A 14517-nucleotide genomic window follows, 5' to 3' on the forward strand; every position below is an offset into this window, starting at 1 on the left:
GTCCTTTAAAAAAATCTTTGCATACCCCAAGATCATGAGATGTTCTTTTGTGGCATCTTAATCTCAAACTTTTATTATTATCTGACCTTCTACATTTAAGCCTATTATTTATGTGAAAATGTTTGCCTTTGGTGGAAGGAAAAGTCTAAGATTTACTTTTTTCTATATGACTCTCCAATTGATTCAGCATGATTGATTGAAAAATCCATGTTGTCCACTGTATTGCAACAATTGATGTCATAAATCAGGTGATCACAAACATGTGGGTCTGTTTCTGGACTTTCTAGCCTATTCCATTGGTCTATTTGTCTACCCTTGTGGAACGCCACAGATAAAAAAGATTTGATTTATATGCACACACAGATATACATGCATATATACACACACATTCATTTCACTAATGACTTGAACGTTATAAAGCAGTTTTTCTGCATCTGTTGAGATTATGTTTTTTTCTATTTTCTTATTCTATTATTGGGATGAATTGCATTGATTGATTTCCAACTGTTATGTTAACCTGCAATCCTTGAAATGAACCCAAATTGCTATGGCGTCTTGTCATATATATACATATATGTATATATAAAATTTCAATATTCTAATATATATTAGAAATTTTAAATTTTCCAATATTTAATTTAGATTTTTAAAAATATCTATGTACATTTGTGAAATTAGATTATAAATTTCCTTTCTTATAATGTTCTTCTAAGATCTGGAATCAAGGTTATGCTGACTCCATAGATTAGAAAGTATTTTCTTCTTTTCATTCTGAAAAAGTTTATGTAGCACTGGAATCATTTCTCTCATGAATGTTTGGAAAAATTCACTGGCAAAGGCATCTTGGCCTGTGTGGGTGTGTGTATGCATGTTTACTTGTTTTCATTTTGTTTTATCTGTGGGGAGATTTTTACTTACATATTCAGTTTCCTTAATAGATACAGGACACTTCAGATTTTTTTCTTCTTGTGTCAGTTTTGGTAGGTTTTTCCTAGGAATCTGTTGCTTTCAACTAAATTTTCAAATTTATAGACAAAAAATTATTCATATATTCTCATATTCTTAGTTCAATGTCTGTAAGATTTCTATAAGATCTGTAATAATGCTTTTTTGCATTGCTGATGTTAATTTTTATTTCTCTTTGTTCTTGGTCAGGCATGCATAAATTTTATTCCTCTATTCAAATAACTGAGTTTGACTTTGTTCATTTTCCATAGGTGGTAATTATTTTCTACTTTATTCAATTTTGCTTTTAGCTTTGCTATTTCCTTCATCTACCATGTTTGGGTTTAATTTTTTTAAAAATTCTTTTTCTATCTTCTAGAATGGATACTTAGATAACTGATTTTCAGTGTTTCTTCTTTTGTAATACATGCTTTTAAGGTTATGATTTTTTCCTCTAAACACTACTATAGCTAGAAAGGCCAGATTTGATGTGTTATTTTCCTTATCATTTGGTTCTAAGTATTTTATAATTTTCATTGGAATTTTTCTTGGGCCAATGGATTATTCAGAAATTTGTTAAGAGAAAATAGCGAGTATAGAGCAACATGTATAATATTACATAAACTGGTTGTAAATAATTTCTATAGTTATATAAATATTCATATATTTAAATGAGAAAGGAGGAAGATATGGAAAATTTCAAATATCCTTTTATTATTAACAATATTAACAAAATTAGTTATATGAGGGTAATGAGAAAGCAGTAAGATGATTGGGCTTAAGGGATATCATTAAGTTTTTTTTTTAAGTGTGTTCTTTCAGTGTTTTAAAATAAAAGCCACTGCGCGTGAAATTCCAAAATGCCAAATGCAATGTTTACCATATACGAATGGATCCCCTGGAGGAAAAATTCACAGAATAAAATGTACATGGTGTATCTTGGAGTTGTTTAATCATTGTCTCCAGTTATAATAAATAGATAATACCTTTGTCAAATAAAATGTATAAAGTTTCAAATGAGAATATAAAAGCCTATAAAGTGGACTTGCCTTCCTGCCCATTCAGAAACATCTGAGGATGCCTGTTCTGACCCCAACATACCTCACTTCCTTGCCCTTATAATTCGAGGTTCTGGACAGGTACTAAAATGAATCTCTTCTTTAACAAACATAGCCGTAGCCTCACAGCTGAGGAAACTATATTGTGATGTGTTACACAGGTCAGAGTCTGGTCACAGGAGGCGATGCCTCGGTCTTGGCCACACCAGGAGTTGTGACCTCTCAGCCTGGTACGTGGGACCTAAAGGACTAGTCTGCGATTTACTGTGAAGACTTGGGGCCCATTTATTCAAGGTAGCCTAACCACTCACATCTTCTCCTCTAAACATTTTTTCAACAATTAGGAACAAACAAAAAAGTAAGGTGGGTAACAGTTTTATTATTCAAAGGACAGATTCCACCAAAAAGCTTTCTTCAGAACAAGGCTTTGCCTGAGAGCATAATGGGGTATGGTAGGCAGGATCTTAAGATGGCTCTCAAGATTTCCACCCGTTTTTGTACAGGCCTTATAAAAAATATCCTTGAATGTGGTAGAAACTGTTACATATGATGAAACAGCATTTCCATGGTTATATAACATTGCGTGGCATAAGGGAGAGTATCCTGAGTGGGCCTGACCTAACCCAGAGACCATTTAAAACAAGAGAGAATTTCTCCAGCAGGTATTAGAGGGAGAAGTTGGGGGGATACATTCCTACTGGCCTGGAAAAACACAAACAGCTATGCTGTGAACTGTAGCCTCTGGTAGCTGAAGGTGGATCCTGGCCAACAGTGACCAAGAAAACAGGAGCCTTAGTTTCATAATCACGAGTAACTGAGTTCTGCCAACAATTAGTGAGCTTGGAAGAGGACCTAGAACCCTAGGTGAGAATCAAAGAGTCAGCGACATCTTGACTTCAGCCTTATCAGATTCTGAGCTAACTTGTCTGACTCTCACTCAAGTCACGCAAAATGTGAGATTTGTTTGACTCTCACTCAAGTCATGCAAAATGTGAGATTAATAAATTTATGTTGTTTCACACTATTAAGTTGTTTTTTTTTTTTTTTTGACAGAGTCTTGGTTTGTCACACAGGCTAGAGTGCAGTGGCATCCTCATAGCTCACTGCAACCTCAAATCCTGGCTCAAGTGATCTTCCTGCCTCAGCCTCCCCAGTAGTTGGGACTACAGGCATGCGCCACCACACCTGGCTAATTTTTTCTATTTTTGGTCAAGACAGGTCACACACTATTAAGTTGGTTTCGTGATAATTTGCTACACAGCAATAGAAAATTAACACACGGGATTTCCTTCTCTTTTCCCCATAAATTGAATTTAACTTCTAAAAGGTGCAAGGAGGTGGGAGGCAGGTATTCCTCACCCATGTCTTTGCAGTTCCAAAAGAAGAGTAGTTAGACTCCAGGTCCAGTGTGAGCAGTCACCTTCAAACCAAATTCACCAGTAAGACCTTTTACTTCAATTATCATAAAAAAAGATTCAGCAAGGTTGGTGGAGAAGATAACCATGGACCAGTTATTTATTTCTTGTATTTCAGTCTCAGTCTACTCAAGGTCAGTGATTCCAAGGCTGAGAGTCTGCAAATTACTATTTCCAGACTCCCTGGTTTCTTCCTAAGTTTTGACGAATAGAGGCATGAGTGGGAGATTGGAAGTTGGGTAGAAGGAAGAAGGAAGCTTCTTCCTATTTTCCTGTTCCTGTTCAGTGTTGCTCCCGCAGCAGGTGGTGGCACCACAGCTTCCAGCTTTTGTCTGTACTCCCTGCACCAGCGCTCTGCCAGGGCCTCAGACATACCATCAAGAATGAAGCATTGCTACCCCCTCAGAAAGCAAAACACCAGCTCAGTGGCACTTCTCTTCCAAAATTCTAGGACCTGGTAAGCCAACATCTTCCTTTCTACTTTTCTCAGACCTAATTGTAACTTTTGCAGTTATCACTGAATTACTACAGTGCTCAGGTTGTACTCTTTCGGTCACCTAATAACCGAGTAATTAATCTTCCATATTAAGTCCCTTCTGTTTAAAATACCTACTCTGATTCCTGTTTGCCTAACTGAATCTTTGCCAATAGTAGACCAATAAATATTATTTTCTCCTGATGATTAAAGTCTAAGGTACTTTCCACCTGAGAAGTGGAGTAGCAAGTATCCAGCCCTATATAATCCTTATGTTCACACTGATATCCAAATTTGTAATTATACTATGTGTTCATTAGCCACATCCTTCCCAAACACTTCATTGATATTTCAATCTGTCTATGCTGCATTGGTACCACGACAGAACTCATATGCGAAAATAACATAAATTTTTGACTCAGTCATGGTTTCACAAAAATTGCTCTAAAAAATTGAAAACAAAATAAAAAATTTGAAAGATAATCACAAGCCAAACCAGGTGTTTGAGAGAATGAGGATGTACTGTCACAATAAAAATAAAACAAGAAGTGTCAAAGTCAAATGTCAGAAATATCAACTGTCAGACTTAATACTTAAGGAAATTGAATATTTCATATTAATAACCTAAGTGTTTTACATCAAGAGGTACCTCTAGTTCAGATGTCACTGTTATGACATTGAATAAATTTGACCCATATACATGCCTTGATTTATAAGTATTGTCAATTAAAAAAACATTTGAAGTAGAATGTTGTTAGATAGGCTAAATGATCCCTAGTTTGTTTAATTGTTACCTATCCTTATTATTTTAATATTTTACCTTTTTCATTATTTAAATTTACCTTTATGTTGCATCTAAGCCCTGTCCAATGCCTGTCTCAAATAAATTTTTTCCTATAGAAACATTTATATTTATATTTAGTTCTTCAATTGCTTGTTTATTCATGTTATATATATTCTTTATGTATAGTGATTGTGCTTAGAATTTCACCTATATTATCTCCTATAATAACACAATACTTTAAGGTGGATATTACTACCTTCATTCTGTAAATAAGGACTAAATTCAATGTCATTAAATTTCTAACAAAGCATGTAGAAAATTCCTTTTTACAGTACAACAAAGGGGCTATTTTTAATGTATCAACAGTGTATTTTATGGTTTTAAAACTTTTTTCAAAAACATGATATTATAAACATTCTAGTGCTGATGTCTTTTTTATAGAATGTCTTTTTTTTTCCTTTGGATAGATGCCCAATAATGGGATTGCTGGATCAAATGGTAGTTCTACTTGTACTTCTTTAAGGTCTCTCTGTATTACTTTCCACAGTGGTTGTACTAGTTTGCAGTCCCACTAGCAGTGTATATGTGCTCCTATCTCTCTGCATCCATGCCAACATTTGTTGTTTTGGGACTTTTTGATAAAGGTAATTCTCACAGGAGATAAGTGAGATCTCATTGTGGTTTTGATTTGCATTTCTCTGATGATTAGAGATGTTGAGCATTTTTCCATATGTTTCTTGGTCATTAGTCTGTCTTCTTTTGAGAAGTTTCTGTTCATGTCCTTTGGCCACTTTTTGATAGGGTTATATGATTGAACCCATTCTATTAACTGAAGTATCAGAAAAACAAGCACCACATGTACTCACCATCAGATTGGTATTTACTGACCAACACTTACATGCACATATAGTAATAGCATTAATCAGGGGTCGGGCAGATGGGAGGGGCCTGGAAGGGATGGGTACAGTCACATCTAATGGGTGCAGTGCATACCGTTTGGGGTTGGACACACTTGAAATTCTGACTCAGGTGGGGCCAAGGCAAAACACGTAACCTAAACATTTGTACCCCTGTAATATGCTGAAATTTAAATAAATGATATTATTTAAACCTCAGAAGGGCACCATAACCTTCTTTTTATGGAAACACAACAAATTTAAGAGTCCTAATGAATATAACATTACTATTTGGTACTAAAACTGGGAAAATAACTCATATTTCCTAATTGAACTAGTGATTTTCCAATTGCATCATATGACTGATCTGTGAGTTTAAATGAGGTTTAACCTCTTCGGTCTGGCGCTCACTGGTTGTGAAACCTTGCCCACAGCCGGCACTCACAGTCCACACAATAGTTTGTGCTGTGCATTGACATGAATCCGTTTTGCTCTTGTGTGATGAGGAAAGCTTTAAAGGACTGAAAGCTTGTTTTACTTTACAGGCAGCTTTACTTGTAAATCAGAATAGGTAACATATACATATATGTTTTTATTATGTTATTTTTAAATGTTCACAATTTTATTTTGCTAAATGAAAAGTTAGAAAAGTCATATCATGGCTGTCGGCTAAAGTGGCGGTGCGCGTTCACGTGTGGCTATCGACTATAGTTGATACTGGTACCGAAGTGGGTAAATTGCTAATGAAAAATCAAAGACATTCATAGACACATTATTAAAACATTGCTCTCCAAGATTAAGATCATTATCCAAGACACTGAAAATTAATTATATTTAGACATGGCTATTTTTCTTAAACCCAGGACACTGGCATAAGTTCTGAAATCTCTTCCTAATATACGAAACTATATAGAAAAAGAAATGCTGATGATATTGAGAAAAGGTACAATTAGAGGAAGAAAGAAATTATTGAGGATGTGGGAAAAGTATAGCCATGAAAACATCACTGGCAATAATAAAAAATGGCTTTTTTTAGGGCATTAGTTTAAAGAAAACACTGATGACCGTAACCTTGAAAAAGAGTAACCAAATGATAGAAGGGCAGGGACTATAGTAAAAAATTAACTCATTCAGGCAAGTGAAAGAACAGCTTTCAGGTAAAGATGATTTGGTTGCAGTACCATCATCATTTGAGTATTATCAGTGTCCTTATAGTTTGTCTTGTTTTCTGTATTTCCATTTTTGATGAAAAATTAGATTTTATATAGTTGCAGAACAATAGTACCTTGACTATATATTTTTCGTTTGTCACTTATTTTACAGTTCTAGCCTGTTTACAGTTGTATCAATTTTTCTGGGCACTGATGATTCTTCCCATCTACCCCTCCATACACATATATGCTGTATATTTATAACAATGAATCATTTTGTATTTGTCATTAATAGCTCTTGTTTAATTATGGAAGGAGTTTTGCCTCTTTGTTGAATATCTGCAAGTGCAACGAGGCTAATTAAATAGCTAACAGATACTTATTTACTACCTCAAGATAATATGTTGGTATTTGAATTTGTTGATTTAGATTCAGCTTATGAATATCTCCTTATTTCCCAATGCACTCGTTAAAAATTTAATTATAACATTTTGCTTCTTTTGCTAAAATTTTCCCCAAATTTATATTCCCAGCTAGGACTTCTGCAAATACCTTCAGTATGTAATCCAAGCCACTGTCCTGGCTCCATTGCTACTGCTCTGGTCTAAGCCACCGTCATCTTTCCCCTGGATCATTGCCATAATCTCTTAATTGGTCTCCCTGCTTCCACCCTCAGACTCTGAGAGTTCAAAATCAGGTGGCTCACTTGCTCATCCACTTCAGGTTCTGCACAAATGTCACCTTCTCAAATGAAGTCTATCATAAAAATCCCTACTTAAAATTGAAATTCTTTCCCACCTACTCACCTTTATTCCCAATTTCCTCCATTCTTATTTGATAAACACATATTTATTCTAACAGGATATTTATTAGAATTACATTATCTATTAGTGATCACTGCTTCTATTGGCCCGGTACTTGGACCAATGTCTGGCCTATAGAGGAAATGTCAAACTGTATCAGGGGCATACATAGGGAGTATTATAAAAGCATACCTCCCACAAACCATACATGTTTCCTATATATCATTCTCATTGAACATCTTTATATATTTACATATCCTTGTATTTGCATATCTTTTCCTGCTGCCAGGAATACCCTGCTTCTCCACTTGGCAGAATTCTACTTGCTCTTTGAGATCCAGCCCAAGTACATTTTCTGACAGAGAACCCTCTGCTGAACTTCCTGTCTTCTTTAGTTGTTTTCAATTCTCTACTGTATTATAACACTGTCATCTCTTTATTATCAGAATGCACTAGATATTGATTTTGCTTTTTTGTCTGCTTGCCCCCACTGGACTCTTGCAAATTTCTTTATGTTTGCAATTGTGTATTTATCTGTGTACTGATTTTTTTTTCTTTGAGACAGAGTCTCACTCTGTGGTCCAGGCTGGAGTGCAGTGGGGCAATCATAGCTCACTGCAACCTCAAATTGCTGGGCTCAAGCAATCCTCCTGCCTCAGCCTCCCCAGTAGCTAAGACTACAGGTGTGTACCACCATGCCTGGCTTGTATATTGATTTGCTTAGCAATATCCTGTGCTCTAGCATAATGACTGCTATTTATTAGATACTCAGTGAATATTTAATAAATAATGAGGATGAGGAGACCTAAACTTATGTCTAGCTCTGACTAAACACTCACCTAACTTGCAAATGGCTTACCAAGGAGACCCTTTAGAACAGAGAACACATTCACCTTGTTTACTTGCCAGGATTACATTATAAGCTGGAAAATGAGATAATGTAGAAAAATCTATTGAAAGAGAGTTCATTAAATGCAAGGTATTCTTATTATCGTAGCCACCACACAAGGGCAAAAGAGAGACTGGTGAATTTCCCCCAGAAAATTAATCACTTCTCTAATGCAAATTTTTGAGGCCCTGTCCAGCCCCACCTTTCTCCTTAGCCCCAACTTACCCCTTGCACCTTTCAGCGAACTTTAAGTCTCTGAGGAGATCTAATTTGGATTTATTTTCTCTGATTAATTTAACGATTCATTCAGAAACTATGACCTTTTCTTAGAGAACAGAGTGGGAACTAGGATACAAGAGTGTAAATGCATCCTTACTATGCGTCTAAAAAATCTTTACTTTGAAATGGATTTTTATACACACACACACACACATACACACACACACACACACACACATACACACGAGACAACAAGTTCAGATTTTATCATTCTCCTGGGATTTGATCTGTTAGCAAAAAGTTACATTTCTCATTCTAAATTTGGATTTTAAAAATTCGATAAAATCTAGAAGAAACTCAGACATCACAACAATAAATTGTGGTTTTATAATGGAGTCTATTAACACCATCTCTATTACCCTTGTACTATAAGTAGAACATATAATAAAATTTTTTTATATTCCCTCTCTTACCTATGTGATATTCCTACATTATATTCCCTTTCCATTGCTCATTAGGGTTAGAGTGTAGTTGGTCATTCAATAAATGTCCCTCCTGTCACTCAACTGTCCCTTTTAAAATAAAGACATTCCAGACACAACTAACATGCATGTAACCAAATGTGTTTCATATAACAGCCCTGGGGCAGGCACAAAGAGTGGAGTCTATAGGAGTCCATGTTTTCCTTAAAATAAAATTACACACTCTTTTAGTCTATCTTCACAGAGACATATTTTCTTAAAAAACACAAAACTAGTTTTTAGAAGTCAGTGAATATAGAATATACCATCACCAATGCATAAATTATTGCTATTGTTTAAGAAATTGTCTTCTTGAGTAGGGCTTTAGTTTCTAGAAAGTGCTGAATGTTTTAATGATTATGCTCTTAATGGGAATATTTAGAAGGATCTCATAAGGGTCTTAAATATACTAGGTTTAAGCATATTTATCTGAGAAAAGAAAATCGATGGTGGCAGGTTCAGAATTAGCAAAAAATATTCAGCCTTTTTGTGCTATCAAAAGATATTGTCTAGCATTTTACTGCAGGGTTCAAAGATGTCTCTTAGAGAGTTTGAGAGACCTCCATTGTGATTTACCGTATCACATATGGAGCAAAGAAGAAGTGAATCAAATGAAAAATGTGTATCTTTATTTTCTTTAATAACAGTACTGACTTATATTAGTCACATTCTTTTAGATAAGACTTATAATTCCTGTAAGTGATGAGTGCCCAGGTAGGTCAGGAAGCATAGAAGACTCTCTTTGCAGGGTCTTGTTGAGAACTTGAAAATTGTTTGACAAGTCCTTTTAAGAGTGTGAAATTCTTGCCCAACTACTCCATCTCAGCTTCACTGCTCTGCTACTATCTACCCTGTCCTTTCCTCTCTTATAGATTATACTTATTCATACTTCTACTACTTAGTAGCTTTTATCCCTTCTATGTTTCTACCACGCATGACCTACCTTGCTCATGTGTCTCATTTAACTTATTTATTTAATAATGTTAAATTATTTTTATTCCTTACCATATATTAGGTTGCTTTGCTAAGAAGGAGTTGTAGACATGGAAGGCATTCAAAAAGTCACAGGCTCTTCTCTTCAGGACATTTCTATTTGTGGCTTACAGTTTAAGCATAACTTTAACATGTACCTTTAATTCTTATATTAATGAAATTGATAATTATTATCTATATTTTCTCTATTTTGTGAAAGAAGACATTGAAAAATTGATGTGGACAAAGTCATAAAGCCTTTGTTTGATTTGAATGATAGCAATTTCTGCGCAACAATCATATCTTACTTGTCTTAGTGACCCCAGTGCCTAGCAAGTTCCTGGCATATAATAGATCTACAATCAATGGTTGATGAATAAATAGAAATAAATAAAATTAGAACCTAGGTTTCTAACCTTCCGCTCATTCCATTTTATTAAGGAAACTTTACATTGCAAAAATATTTTGAGTCCCTATATCCCTGATATTAGAATTTACTACAATAATTCCTCAAAGATAAACCAGAGTTGACCAGTTAAGGAAAAAAGGGAAATAAAAAATATTTTAGAAAAGTTCCACAAAGGTACCTCTGGGGGATATACAGAATAGGAGCATAATGACATCAAGTTTCAAATGTGTGGTTGCTGAATACCATGCATAGATTTCATGCCCTAATTTTATTATTTTCCTTCAAGAAAAAATATGTGCCTCCTCAATAAACATTTCTACAGCTGTAGCTTAAATTAGATCCAATCTTAACTTCAATGTTTTTCTCTTACTGAGTATGCACTTGCTAGCTCATTCAAAATTAATGTGTAGCTATCACACACGTTTAACACTGATATCTTGCCCTGGTTAGACAGACAAAACAAAGCACATTTATTAGTAGGTCAATATGACTATTTTGCATTTTAAAATGTCAACAAAAGCATGTAAAGTGCTAAGGAAATGTGCTGTATGTGCTATGTAAATTTTCATGGAAATGCAGTAAACTAAGTTCTGCAAATTTGAGACCAATTTTATCTTGGGTCGTTTATAACCTAACAACTGTCTGTACTGCCAATCAAAATGACAACTGCAAATTCATTCATGATCTTCATCTGAGGAGAAGAGAAATCTCTAAAGATGATTTAAGTAAAGGGAGAGTAGAGGAGAAAATGAAATTTGCAGAAACTAGGTGTTACTGTCCATTATGGTTGCTAAAATTACTACTGGGTCCTCAGAGAAGTAACTGAAATGGTGCCCAGGTACCGGCTAATAATTTGAAAGAGTGTAAGTTGAGATTAGAAAGGGAAAGTTTAAGGTCCCTATGACAAATATGTGTGAGCTAGAGTGGCATATTTTCTCATCTAGAAACAAACAAAAAACCTGAACAGAAACTTTAATGGAAAACCTTAAACTTTTAGAAAATTGGTCTGTCTGTCAAACTTCATAATATGATTTAGGTAAGAGCTTTTGCTTGCCTCAGGGAGTGAGAGGGCTGTTGGGCTTAACTAATGAGATTTCATGGAAATAGATGAATTCAAAAGAGAATAATTGCTCTAATATTTTTACCATTTTTAGTGGTTAGAGATCAAGGAAATTACCTATCCATGTATATATGTTCCTCAGTGCAGTCCTTTAAAAGATTTAGGACACCAGTAATAAACTACAAATCCAAAGAAATGTGTACATAGTGCCTGGCACCTCATAGTCAACATATATGGGAGTGAGGGACAAGAAGGAAAAGATGGAAGAGATCAGTAGGTAAGAAAAAATAAGGAGAGAAAGAAAAAAGAAGGCTCTAATTTATTATGGTGGTACCTCTGAATTTCTAGTTACCGTATTACTGGTTTTTAGGTTTATCATTTATTAAGTCACGTTAAAGACATTAAGAAAGATATAAGGAATACTGTCTCAAGTGCCCATGTGCTTGCCACCCAGCACAAGGAAATATTTTGATAACACAGTTATATCTCCATTCCAAATCTTTCCTGGATGCAACTCATATGTCCTCTAGAAGTGACATTATCCGAAAATTTTTCTTTAGCACTCTCATGAATTTCTTTATAGTTTTCTAGGTATGTAAATATCCTTAAGTAATACATCATGTTCTTTTGAATACTTAAATCTTTATATAATTGGTTTTAATCTGCAACTTCATTTTTTCATTCAACATTGTTTATGAGATTTATCTGTGTTCATTTATGTCCTTATGGTATGAATGTATCAATATTCATTTATCCATTCTCCTGCTAATAGATATTAAATGGTTTTTCTTTCCTTTTTTTTTAAACAAACAGTGCTGTTTTATACATTTTACCAAGTGGTTGTATAAATTCCCACTTCCACCAGCAGCAGTGTGTAAATATTCCTGATACATCCTTTCTTTGCCAAACCTTGACATTAAAACAACTTTAAAATTTTTGCCAATTTAATTATTATAAAATGATATTTCATTGTGGCCCAAATTTATTTATTTATTAATTGCTAGTGAAGGAGAGTATCATTTCGTGTGTTTATTAGCCTCTCTTGTGAATTGCCTATGCATCATGTTTTTCTTACTGTTTTTAGGAGTTTAAAAAACTGTAGTTATATGTATAAGGTATTGCACATAAATATAATTTTTCTTACGATCTGCAGGCTCTCTTTCTACTTTTATGGTGTGTTTTAATAAAAATAAGTTTACATTTTAATGCAGTCAACATACAAATAAATTCATTGCCCAGATTCTCATTCCTATTAAACTGTTTACATCCTACTGAGACCTGCAGTTGGCTGAATCTATAATCTTTTTACTCTCTCCCTTCCTTATGTATCACTCCCTTGCATATGACCTTGTTGTCTTGCCCTTTATTGTATAAATCTGAAAAATCCAAACCCTGAATGAATCCAACTGTCTCTGTACTCACCATCTACACCTGAACTGCTGTTCACAGCGGAGAAAAGTACACAACCATGATCGCTGGCCCACTAGAGTTCATAATCCTTTCACTCTGCTGCACTCCTAGGTAACTATTTCCTGCTTTGTTCTTAAACTTAAAACACCTCTCATCCATCTTCACTCTCAACTTATGGCCTTACTTATTTTACTAAGGAAATAGAAACAGTTGAAATAAAAATGTCACATACTTCCTCTACCACACCTATCCAGTTAATTGCAACTATGCTTATAAACCCTACATCACTTCTAAAACTATGACGTGGTCTTATGGAGAGAGAAACCCTCCACTGGGTAGTTGATTTCCTCCCATTTTATCTGCTCAATTATCTTTCCAACAATTCTCCCCTTTCCCTTTTGTGCACCATCAATTTTCCCTCTTTACTGGATCATTGCTATCAGCATACAGATATGTTGTAATTTTTCACATCTTTTTAAAAAATCTCTCTGGACTCTACATCCTCTCCAATAAGCACCCCTCTGTTATCTTATGTCTCAGCTCCGTTTTCTAACAAAACTACTCAGAAAAATTATATAAAATTGCTATCTCTGAGTCTATAAAATTGCTATCTCTTGAGTCTCTCCTTTTATCATCTCCCTTTTGGATGTTTTTATTGGAGAAAACTCTAACATACACAAAAGTAGAAAGAATAGTATAGTGAAATCCTACATTCCTATCACCCAGATTTAATAATTATTGCCATATGCCATATTGTCTACGTCTAATCATTTTTATTTCTTTTTTCTTTTTTTTTTCTTCCTTTAGCTGAAGTGTATTAATTTCAGACCCAATCTTATTTTACTCCTCTACTCAGGCTTTTGCCTTCACTACTTCACCATAACTGCTATTGTCAAGGTCAACTCTGACATCCACATTGCTAAGTCCAGTGGTCAATTCCCCCTTCTCTTCATACTCAGCTGTGATGGTGAATTAAAGGATGCCCCAATAGCTGGTACAACATAATTTCTGGGTGTGTCTTTCATGGTGTTTCTAGAAGACTGTAGCATTTTAATCTGCTGATGAAGTAAAGAAGATCTGCCCTTACCAATGTGGGCAGCCATCATCTAATGGGTTGAGGGCTAGGATAGAACAGAAAGGCAGAGAAAATGTGAATTCTATCTTTATCTCCTTCAGCTGGTACATGGGGGCCGCCATCTTCTTCTGCCTTTGGACATTGAAGCTCCTGGTTCTTGGGCCTTTGGACTCTGGGACTTACACCTTACCACTCTTCCCCTTCTCCTCCATTCCTCAGGCCTCTGCACTCCGACTGCATTATGCCACTGGCTTTCCTGTGTCTCCAGTTTGCAGACATCAGTACCATTTTACAAAGTTAAGTTAATCACTTGTCTTGCCCTCTGTTGTATCCTATTGTTATAGTTTTCCTTCTAAATACTGACACTCTTTTTAGGTTTCATTACCTGTTCTATTCTTTGCCTAGACACATTCCTGGGTAATGTAATCCAATCTC

Source organism: Microcebus murinus, chromosome 2 (assembly GCF_040939455.1).
Source record: "Microcebus murinus isolate Inina chromosome 2, M.murinus_Inina_mat1.0, whole genome shotgun sequence".
In the NCBI taxonomy this organism is placed as follows: Eukaryota; Metazoa; Chordata; class Mammalia; order Primates; family Cheirogaleidae; genus Microcebus; species Microcebus murinus.